Source organism: Malaya genurostris, chromosome 3 (genome assembly GCF_030247185.1).
Source record: "Malaya genurostris strain Urasoe2022 chromosome 3, Malgen_1.1, whole genome shotgun sequence".
NCBI classification, from domain to species: Eukaryota; Metazoa; Arthropoda; class Insecta; order Diptera; family Culicidae; genus Malaya; species Malaya genurostris.
The window spans coordinates 159,318,324-159,330,796 of NC_080572.1; the positions used below are offsets into that span (position 1 = coordinate 159,318,324).

At 35.3% G+C, this 12,473-nt stretch overlaps 1 protein-coding gene and 1 long non-coding RNA gene across 8 annotated transcripts in view; both read right to left on the bottom strand.

The window, feature by feature from the left end:
- Positions 1 to 12,473, bottom strand: part of LOC131437398 (homeotic protein female sterile-like) — a 145,053-nt gene that overhangs the window by 74,980 nt on the left and 57,600 nt on the right. The window lies entirely within an intron of this gene.
- LOC131437400 (uncharacterized) lies at positions 2,541 to 10,390 on the bottom strand. 3 transcript variants are annotated; one of them, XR_009230754.1, is made up of 4 exons: positions 10,021 to 10,390; positions 9,882 to 9,948; positions 9,633 to 9,815; positions 2,541 to 6,768 (listed from the first exon to the last, which is right to left on the bottom strand). It is a non-coding gene; the product is annotated as an uncharacterized LOC131437400 (long non-coding RNA). The 3 variants fall into 3 exon arrangements; XR_009230755.1 differs by having other exon boundaries at positions 9,633 to 9,791; positions 10,021 to 10,389; XR_009230753.1 differs by having other exon boundaries at positions 9,633 to 9,794; positions 10,021 to 10,364.

Here is a 12,473-nt window from a genome sequence, read left to right on the forward strand (position 1 = left end):
ACCGCTAACACGCTTTTACTGTTGGGAATAGAAAATCGAGAACAGTGGTTTACACTTGACGCATCTATACAGAACAACCGGTGCATGTTTGATCAAAGTAGTGACCGTTCATCCACAAGCATAGGCACAATGTCATTTTTTGATGCAATTTGGTCATTTGATGTTGTCAACAAAATAGATTTTGTCCCCATGCTAATGAACCCTCCAAATTCCCTAGGCAATTTCAAAGCAATGATGTCGACGAAGCGGCGAGGCTGTTAAGGATGTCTAGTCTGTGCTGGTGGGCTGCATAAAGAGGAAGGTTCAAGATTTTTAAACGCTTACATATACTTCTTTTTTCTAGAGATTACTATATCCGGACCGCCGACATTGATCTATATTTACTATATAAGTTTTTCCCCTACTGAACAGCAAGTACACAATCTAGTAATCATAAATAAATAAACTTGCAAGATAACAATATTTCTGCGAACTTCGGTAGTGAATGAAACGTTTACTGAACTAATTATTTGAATGTTTAAAGTCAGTTTAACTTCACCGACGTACGTGAACTATGTACAGTTTACAACATATTTGCAGATCTGTTGAACTTCGTTCTGTGCAATTATTTTTTGAATAAACAGCTTATGTTTTTGATATTTCATATACATAAATCATCTTGTTGAATTTGTCTATTTCCATAATATATTTGTTTTCAACTATTTCATTATAATACTACCATAATAATGACAGACAGATTCCAGTATTTCGAATGCTATTTGCGTTCATCCTCGGTATATCAGCTTAGAAAGGACTTTTATTTTTCTTTTCTAAAACGTTTTAGTTTCATTCCACTAACCGCTCAAACCTCTAACATTGAATTCTGTAGTATTGTACGTACAGACGTAATTAACTTTTTTAAGCACCCTACAGAAAACCCAGATTGGAAAAGAACTTTCAAGACGTATAGCAGAAATGAAAATTTGTGAAAAGGTACTGTAGAGACAGGTCATGAACTCGTAACTTTTCCTATGCGGGGAAGTCGTTTGCCAATTATACGCAGAAATCAACCTAATTTAACAGCACCTTTGTACATGTTCATTAGCAGTCGGGCCCTGTGAATGTCTACCGAAAGCTAAAGACTCCACGCAATGACAACGCCAATTCAGTTAACCCTCTGCTCCCGCTGAACACTGATATGAGATTTTGTTGTTGTCTTATTTCCGCTTTTGAGGAGACGTTATTATATCATTCACACACACTCGCGCGATCGTGATAACACAGATGCGCAAATATGGGCGAATACGCGGTGAAATTTTCCGGGCACAATACGTATGCGAAGTTTAATGGGAGTAATCGACCATAGATTTACATGGACGATAACAATGATCGACAGGCGCATCTAGCCACACGGACCAATATACAACTGGTGACTGAGCCGAGTACATTTCTCACAAAGGACCTATCATTTCGACGGTGGCCTTGGTTCTGAGTATAAATATAACCCTAAACTTATGGCCACAGTAGATCATGCAAGATCGCTTTCAAGTTTAATAATCGCTTTCAAGTTTAATAATGCTTCAATCATGTCGAAATTGACTCATCGATCAATTTAAGAATAGCCAAATAGAGATGGAATACAAGTGTAAAGCTACCAGAAGTTACGCGCATCTAGGCTCAAAACTAGCTTAATTTTACAAGAACTAAGTAATGCAAAAATGCATCTCTTCCTATCTAGAATTGAATTGTTAATATACGCAACAATCACATTTCACGACATATTATAAATGCTATGTTGCTCACTGCAATATCCCGTCGGTTTGTCCATTGGGATAGAAAGCAGGGCAACATTGGTGTTTCCCAGCCTAGATGCGATCAACTGGCAATAATGATGTGACGGCACAGGTATTCAACAACGTGTTTTCCATTCGAGCACAGCTACCTGTTCAGTCTACCATAGTCTTCTTTCCGTCGACTTTTCCTTCTCTCAGATGATTAATGCCACGAGAAAAACGCACTAGAAGAAAACGAAGACATTGAACACAATGTGCCAGTGGTGAAAAGTATTTCGTAAAATAGTTTCTCGTTTTGCTTTGCTCAAAGGTTTCATTTCTTCTCGTTGCATACAGGTAGAAACCGAAACAGTTAGTTTTTACCGGTGTACATATCATCAAGCCAGCCAACCGTCCAACCATCGCCTGGCTGAGTGCATTTGGATTCAGCTTACAGTGTACGAGGTACATGGTTACGGCGTTGGGTATGCTCCTACCGATTGTGCGAGGGGTGTCATAAAAGTTCTAACAATTACTAACCTTGATCTCTGTATTAATAGTAAGAATGGTTTCAACTATTTGCTCAAGATTCTTCAATCCTATGTAAAACATTGACGTCTGCTTGAATTCTTTTGGTTCTGATAGGGTGACCGACAGTACACTCAATCATCTCAGCCTGGTCTCCATTAATTTTTCACATAAGAACCATTATTAAAAAGTGTGATCTGCTATCACCGTTCAATGCGAAAATATTAGAATTTATCACATTATAGACAAAGTAATCTGCAAAATAATGGGATGGCTCAATAAATGAGATGACTATTAATACAATTATCTTTGATAAATAGATTTTCATAAAAAATGTTTCAATGAGATATTTCAGTTTGTTTGCAGTCGGTGTTGTAAGCCATATTTGTTTGAACACAAATCTCGCCGTTCGGAGATATATTTTTGCTCAATTAATCGGATGTATAATAGCCTCATGAATAGAACACAATGTACACTATCAATTTAAAAAAAAACCGTTTTTAATCCATCTAGCAGTGAGATTAAACCTTTCTTCGGGCTAGGCCGAAAGGGGGATCCCCCGGACCAGGGCATTTTCAGGAGGCCCCAAAATGCGAAGATTTAAGTGTTTCTTATTCTCCACAATAAAAAATATTGAATAATACAAATTTGTGTACCGTTGCGACCGATTTACAAATTTTGCCGGATATGTCATGACTATCGTTTGAATGACAGTTTGAAATTCAATCACCAATTCCTGTAATTTCTAAACTGCGGGTCAAATGGAAAAAAGAAATCATAAAACCGAAAAAAATATTCCTATGAATCGATGAGATTTCGGAGTGAATTCCAATTTAGAGTTTTTGGTAATTATTTATGGTGTTTCCAGAACCGGTATTACACGGAGAACCCTTCGATCATAAAATTGCGATATCGCAGTTTTTTATTTTTGCGATAGTTGATTTAACTAATTTCTTTTTGATTCAACCAATATGGTTTTTGATTTGCATATATTCAAGTAGTTGAAAAATATGTTGTTTTGAATGCTGTCAAATGCCAGAAACAGTTGAAAGCAAAACAATAATCGCAATGTAAAATTAACAACTTTTTTAGTTGAAATCTGTTCGCGTCGCTTCAAAATGTCAATGAAAACAACATCGATGGTTAAAGCGTTTGGTGAAATTGTGTTCATTCGATTTGAGAAATTTATGATAACAAGTGTGTATCTAACAGCGGTGTTGTGATAAATTTAACCTTGTTTAAGATGAAAAAGATTTGGTGACAAATTAAAAAAAGGTTAATGAATGATCATCTCGTAATCTTTCAGGTATGCGCAAAAATTGTATGCTTCAAATTCGATCATTGATTTACTTCCAGCAGACTGTTTTACTTCCAACTGTTTGATACCGATGATGATGTTCATGCATTAGCAATAAAACGCTTTTTGACATGAATTTAATTTATAAAAGTAACAGGAGCGAAGGGTTTCAAACACACAGAACGCGCTGCGATTGAGTGGCGCGTTTGAATAGCCGTCGCCAAATTCCAATTACCAGCGGTTGATGCACCCAAGCTCATATAAATTGACTAAAATTATCAGTGCATAACTTTAGTTTAACCTTTTGAAGGCATCATCTTTCAATACTCATTTTATGTAAATTTAATAATTTCGCTAATTTATTCGCCCCTCCGGGCACTTTTGCTGATTAAAAACGTTTTTCTACATCAATCATTTCCGATCGAATCAGAAGTATTTTTTTAGAATTTAGATCTTTACTGATCTCGACTTGACATGATCATGATCATACAAAAATCAAAATCACTTAGAGATCAGATCAGTTCTGATTTCGTAATGATAATTTATTCCTTGGTTAAGATCACTTGAAATCAGCAGTGATCGGTGGTTTTCCCAGCCCTAATGATATTACATGTCAATATAAAATACTGTTTATATTTTAACAAAGATATTTATTTCATGAATCTCAACATACCGAACTTATTTCAAATAGATCATGACGTGTATCAGTAAGTATATTTTGATTATTTTCGCAAATCAATAACATTGTTCGAGTTGATTCGACTATTTGCAAAGTCTGAAACAAATAAAACCGATTTATTATTCAACTAACAGAATTTTGTTTCAATAACAACACCAGTTTTTTCAACTATAATTAAAAATTTAAAGGTATGTGTCCTCGCTAATTGACAGCCTTTTTTTTCAACAGTTGTTTCAACCATCGTTTATGCTAATCGAAAAACAAAAATGACAGTTTAGTTAAAACAACAATCGATTAGTTGTACCAAATTTTAACCAATCGAATTCAGGAAATCAACTAATATTCTGGTTGAAATGGGAGGAATCGGATGAAATTCACCAATTTTGTATGGGAAAATGCCTATCAACCCATTATAACCCGGGCGTTTTCCTGGCCTTGAGCCAAACAAAATAGTATATACTAAATATAGTAACATAAAATGTCAAAAGTTCAAAATTGTGTTGACAAACAAAGAAATTAGAACTGTATTTTCAGCTGATGTTACGGTGATATCGCTAGATGTTGAAATTACACAGGAAACATTCTGTAGTTCCGGAACCAATAGTCGAATCTAAATAAAATTCAAGAATAATGTATCGGTACATAGGACTTCATATGAATCTTGGTTTGTAGAAAATGGTTAAGCCATTTTCGAAAAAATTGAGTAAAACTGTTTGTCACACACACATTTGCTGATATCGACGAACTGATTTCGATGGTATATAACTGTAGGAAATTATGTTCTTCCAGCAATTATTGCTATGAGCAATTTAAATAAATATAAATATAAAATTGTTTTGGATTCGAAAATACTGCCATCTTCCTGCCATACGTGTCATATTAGAACTGGGCTCAAATAGATACAAGGCAAAATGTCATGAAATAGGATGCTGTACACAGTCTATTTGGCCTCTTAAAAGAGTGAACTACTTCAAGTTAAAAAGAGTGAACTAGCAGGCACAGATTCAAATCTCCAGAATAAATCAATGTTGGTGCACAACAAGCTGTACAATAAAGAACAGCAGTGATACTTCGTGTTTTATAATCGAAATGATGATACAATTGATCTCATTATGCAAAGAAATCAGGTAAAATGACAAGTAAACCTTGAACATAAAGCCTTTAACGATATTTATTGAGGTAAACATTGTGAACCATTATTTTGTTCAATGTATTGTTAATTGCAATATGAATTTTTAAGATTTATGTTGAGCGTTCAGTCACAAGTGGTTACTATTCAGCCCTAGTATATACATGATGTAACTCGGGTTGGTGGTTCAATGTATAGTGCGATGGTCTTATAAGCCAGTTGTCGTATGTTCGAGTCCTGGAGGGATTCTCAGTGTCAGTAGGATCGTAACACTAGGCCATGCAATGATTCTCTTGAAACAGAAAAGCTATTTTCCACAAAAGGAATATAATGTCAAGACAAAAATATACATGATTTGGTTATTACCATTAAGACATCATTTGCTTCTGCAATTCTATGATTTTTTGTAAGGAAAATTGTAAACCTACTTGTGATTTGTAATGGGGGAAAGGAACTTATATACTAACTTACTAACTATTGGGAATACAAATTAGTTCGGTCCGTTTTCAAAAGATGGTTCTGGCTGTTATGAATATTCTTGCAGAAAATGTGTTGCACACAAAACAAACAACACTTAATAGCATATGATCATCACCTAATTTAGACAATCTTTTAGACCTATCCTTCTTCATAAACAATTAAAATAACTCATGGAATTTTCACAAAAATCCGTTTTTCAGAAATACTTCCTTACTACTAAAGCAATAATTACGGAATGAAAACCATTTAAAAAAAGAATTTTTACGAACATAGCACGAAGATCTAATTAAGTTTCGATTATACACGAATTGATAATTCTAAAAAAAACTGTTATACTTTAAACTCGATTCAACACTGATGGAACAAAAGTTACGCTTTCCCCTGTGAATGATTCTTATCAGTTAAAGCCGAGTCTAAATAAAGAGATATAACATAACATCGACAGGATGGAAAAAGGCGATCTAAATTCCATTTCAGAATTCCTTGTGCTACAAAACCACCGTAATATATCACAAATATTTAAACTATACATTAATGAATTTTGCACTGAATGGGACTGATATTGCATATGGAACAGAGTTTTTTTTATACATACAATTCATGAAATATAGTCTAACCATATACGTGACAGATCCCTTGGCCGGAAACAACGACGCAATAAAAAAAACTGTTTTAATCCATCTAGTGGTGTAATGATGCCATTCTCTTTATCGTTAATATGAGAAATGGATGCAGCTACTATTTTAGAATGATTAACTACTACTTCCGGTATTTCGCGAACTGGAGTCCGGAAAGGAAACATTTACTACTCCATATTTTTCCTGAACCGGTGGTCGGATCCGAATTATTCGGAGTCCCGTAAAGTTTTCCGCCGTTATTTTAGTGGAAATCATATTACATTTATCTGAAATGCACATAAAAATGAAAGATACATCGTTACCTCTAGATTCTATATGAATTTCATATGAATATCACATTGTTTTTCATATAGATTTCATTTGAAACACAGTTGACCGAATCAAGTGTTTTGCACATACATTTGGGCTGTACTTATTTTCACTTGAAAATGAAGTGTTTAACACATGTAGTTCGATTCAATAGCAAAACACATCACATCCAAAAGAAAAACATATCAAAGCTAAGTGAAAAATAATCTCAACCTGCATCATTGTGCATTTGCACATGAAATCTTAAAACAAATCGCTTTGGTTATGTATTGAAATGGAAAAGCACATTATATTGAAGTGCTGTTTACATATGAATCAATAGTACAAATTTCTATCAGTGCACATAATCCAAATTGATGTTCGATTACTATTTGAAAAGGCGGGTGAGTAATGTCAGAGACATTACTGGATGTCGTGAATACGAAAAAACTGACACGCTCCCATCACTTTTCCGAATATCAGTTAGTTGATTGATTGTATGAATTGTGCAAGCTTTCCTCTTTTTCACTAATAGAATTTGAAGCGATACACCTACATTAAAGTACAGATTAGTTACATTAAACAGCTACTATTCTACAACTATATATTCCAAACTTGAAACAATTCCTTTTTAATTTGCTAATATAGGAAGCTAGGTACGACAAATTTGTAGTTTATTTTTATTGAAGCTATGAAGTTCGAAGATATCTGATTCTTCTCGAAATTTCAGTACGAGACAATTGCAATGGCCTGGTCTGAAATGTATCTACGATCTTCCGTATGCAAAAGTGATTCTAATAATAATAATAATAATAATGATAATAATGATAATACAGATTAATCTGTATATATGGCAACCCTGTTTCGCATGGCATATTTTCACACGACCCCATACTAGTATAAAGATGTGTTCAACATTCGCTTTCGCATTGCCGTTCGTACTTGAATGAGTTAGTGACGGTACAAATCTGCCATCTTTTCGGTGCCATCGTGCTGATGGTGTCTCGTATGTTCAGAGTAGCTGCTTTAACTTAAATGACGCTATTTCTCATTTTTTTTTGCATAAATATCTGTTTATTAATCTTATTTTTGTGTATTACATCAACATTTTACAGTACAAGTGTTTTGACCCTTTGGCCTTTCATCTTTGTTGTTCATACGATTCGTTATTAATATTAGGTGTTTTAGTTACTCTTGTTTTACATACTAATGTTTAATCATAATATTTATTTATGCTATTTCTCACATCACATTTCCTTTTATACGTGCTAGTGGTAGCGGTGGACGGACGTCCCCTTAGTTAGAATTCCTTTCCTATACGCAGAACGGGAAACAGTGAAACGATACAAAAGAGAGAGTTAGCAGAGCGGATGCCAGTAATCCTGGAAGTGTTGGAATTGGCCGGTAACGCTGCCCGTGACAACAAGAAAACGAAAATCATCCCTCGCCATCTGCAGCTGGCCATCCGTTGAAAACCCCGTCCTTTTCAGGACGACCACATCACTGTGATAAAGAAATATTTAGAATTGCTTTAAGTTTAGCCAGTTCTGATACGCCTGGAAAGTAGAATGCGCAAATCAAGTGGAAACATTTGTTCTAACAATTTTTGTTTTCGGCCGCATACTAAAGTAATCGCGACAAAAATACATATTGATCTGTGGCAACTCTGTTTCGCACGGCATATTTGTAAACTAGTATAAAGATGTGTTCAAAATCATCACTTTCGCTTTCGCATTGCCGTTCGTAATTGAATGTGTTAGTGACGGTGCAAATTATTTTAACTCCCATCTTGATGAATCTTTTGGTAGGAAATATTGAGATCTGAGATGGTTCTCGTGTGTGTCTTGTTTCGGCATTGGGCCTTGCTGGACTTTTTGGCTGCCTTTTTCGGTGTCATTGTGCTAACAGTGTCTCGTGCATTCATATCGGGAAACAATGAGACGACAGGTCCTCGATGTTGCTGTCGTGTGTCTTGTTTCGGGAAGAGTTGCTCAGCAAATGGTAGGAAAAATTAACCATTCAACTTTTATATGGATGCTCTTGTATAGATGCAGACATCTCGCGTTCTGATTGGCTGGTGCTGTCATGGGTTAAATCAAAAAGGTTTTTCAATAGTGTACTATTGAAAAACTTCAATATTGTTGTAATACACGTTCAAGTTGAAGATTTTCGATTCTATTGGTAGTTAGATTACATAAATCCTTGTACAGATCACTGAGCTATGAGCTTTCAAAATACGAGAAAGGCAAACGCGCCTTATGAATTATCTTCTTTGATACTCGTTTATACCAAACATTTCAGAAAAGTTTAATTGTGAACTATTTAAGAATATGTCACACAACTGAAAGTTTTATCATAAAATTGTGATCATATTTCCGATGGCATGTAGCAAGAATTATGTTGATTCGGTAGATATAACAGGAGATATTCACGATTGAAAACTTATCACTCTCTCAGAGGGTAAATTTTGAAAAGGCGCCCCATAGTAAAGTAAGTCGTATTCACGACAAAAACTATAAAGAGTTACTAGTTATACTATTGTGATCATTCGTTATTACGTGATTGGTTACATGTTAAAACTGAAATCAAAGTTCGATAAAAATGCAATAATTTCAACAAACATCCGTAATTTATATCTTCTAAATATTGATCGAAAAAAAGTGTACAATACAAATGTATTGTATTTGTCAAGTTAATTTTCAGGTTCATATTCTATTCATGAGAAACCAAGCTAGTGGTTATACCATAATGGATTCATGCAAAACGAAAAAAAAAATTGGAATAAAAAGCAAAACTACTGAGCTACTGATCTCATACAAATTTAAAACAGCTAGATGTTTACCTGTTTTCAACATTAATTACTATCCAGCACTAGACAATAAGGGTAAGCCTTATCTTTAGGGGTCTGTTATTTTTTCTGAAGCACCAAACTTTTACATATGAAGTCGCATCCAAGCACACTACTTAAATGATTTGGTAGTTCCGCTGGTTCTTGCGGAAACTGCTGAACAGAGAATAAGAAAAACTTTACAAGAACTTTCTTCGACTGTTCATAATGGTTTCACGTCACTATTTTGTAACATTTTTATACCTGTTGAAAACATGCACTCACAAAACTATCACTTGGAACACACCGTTTATGTAAACTGAATTATCGACTAGAAACAAACGAAATTTTAGATACAGAATTCCTTGAAAGGATAAAACTATATGCAAAATGAGAATATAACCTTAAATTGTCACTTTACTGAGACAATGGCTAAAACTGAAAGCCTTTTATTATTGCGAGATCAAACCTAAAATAATATCAAAAAGGAATGGTTGGAAGTTAAAATTAGTGTTTCATATCTGGCTCGGAACAAATTCCAACTTCACAAAACTTGTTTTAATTTTTTAATGTTTAGTTGTACAATTTTTTTACACCCAACACACATCGTACGCGGTCGGCAGATTGCGATTGCGGAGCAGAAGCCGGTTTAGTAGGGAATACACGAGTCGATTCCCAACTATTCAGCAACGACGCTGCCAGTCTTTGCTCTGCATACATACCATAACACCGTTGTATATACGCGGAAAGTACATAAACCCTCTTTCCCAGTACAGCGAGAGAAAGAGATTTGGCAATGACGGAGAGACAATGTGTGGTGAGAGTGTGTGGAATCAAAAGATGCTCGATTTTTTCTCGTATGGTTCCTATTCGGCGACCCTTGGATGCCATTCCGACAGCCTGTGTGGTACAAATGTCAGCCAACAGGAAGACAAACTTGTTCACGATGTATCCATCTATCAGATCAAAAAATATTGTTTTACAATCTTCCAAATTCTTGTAGAAATTGGTTTTAAACATTAAGTCTTTCACTGAGGACGTAAACATTTCAAAAGGGCCTAAAATCCATTGAACTCTTTGCTTACTTACTCTTTCGAATAAATCTGCGTTATTATATGAATATTCGCTACATATCTGGTACTGGGTGTTTGGAAAACTTCCTTTTCAAATTAATCATTCGATAGCCAATTACTCGATTTTTTTAAATTTTTGAATAAGTTGTGAAAAATGGAGTTTTGTGTTTTAAAACACAGAATATTTTACTTCTAATGGTTTTGTAGACAGAAGGCGCTGCAAGCTTTTATATTGTTGTTACTAAATTTAGATCTTTAAACACAACTTATAACCAAATTCGTTTTCGAGTTATAGTTTTTTTTGATAATTTCAAGTCATCCTTCCATCGATTAATAAACCAACGACTAATAAATGAATTCCTGCAGTTTATCCGGATCTATCTTCCGGTTGGTCGGAATTACAGGGTGATAAATGTACCAACTGTTAAGTGCGGGTGATAAGTGTTTAAAATTACAAACCATTTTAAGGCGACGATGCAAAGAAATTGGTTAAAAAATTATTCCCTTTTGTAGGTCATGTTAGCTGGCCATGTGAACCGACTTTGGCTATACCGGTCTCCGGATTGCGGTACCGGAAAGAGTGATAAAAAAATTCAATACATAACTCGCTACGCTTTCTCAGAAATGGCTAAATTCTATTCCGACGAAGTAAAAAAAAACAAAAAAAAAAGTCTTCAAAATTAAACCTGTCAACTGGAGAAAATTAGATAAACGATCAACTATTCGTAAAATATATTATCCATAATATTAAGAAATTTCTATACCGTTAATATAAAAAAGCCGTTTCAACAGATGAATGTAAATGCGAATTACCACAAAATGGTACCTTTTATCATGGACATATCCTTTGCACGACCCCGCTACGGTTGGATTGCACGTGGATGGTGATCCCTGATATCCACGTTAGCGATCATTTAACTATCGTAATTTCAATCGCCTACGGGTTAAGACCATCGGAGACAATCAATGTTTCGTATGACCTCACAGGAAATATTGATTGGAGTTGCTATGCGACTGCGATATCTGAGAAACTTGAACAAACGCAACCATTTCCTCCGGAGGAAGAAGACACGTTTTTGACTGGCTTGATTCTTAACATCACGATTCAAGCCCAGACGAAACGTGTACCTGATGCGAAAACTAACATCCGTCCTCCCAGCCCATGGTGGTGCAAAGAATTCTTAGAAATAGAGCTTCATCATTTATCGAGTATAGAAAAAACGGAACACCTGATAATTATAGAAACTACTCGGCATTAAAATGAAAAGTTTGATAAACGCAGCTTTTGGCGTCAGCTCGTGGCCGTCCACGACAGAAGAAACATCGATAAGCACTCTTTGGAACACAGCCCGACGAATGCGCAATAATAACACTACGAACGAAAGCGAGGAATATTTCAACCGTTGGATATTAGATTTTCCTAAAAAAGTAGGTTACGACTCTGTTCGTCTCGCGTCGCGACATCGAATACAAACGAAACACCCTTTTCGATGGTGGAGCTTTCACTTGCGTTCTTGTCGTGTAGCAATAAAGCCCCAGAGTTATACAGACTAAAATTCAATTTGTGAAAAATTTGGCTGACTCTACCAAAAGGCACTTGTTGAATTTATTCACGCTGCGAACGGAGCAAAACCGCACGTACCGTCGCGTACTAGTTTCGCATCGTCATTGACGTCATGAATCGTCATGACGATTTGAATGTTTTGACACTCATCGCCCTATAATTTCTGAACCGGAGGTCGGATCAGGATGAAATTGCACCGTATATTAAATGACAATGAGA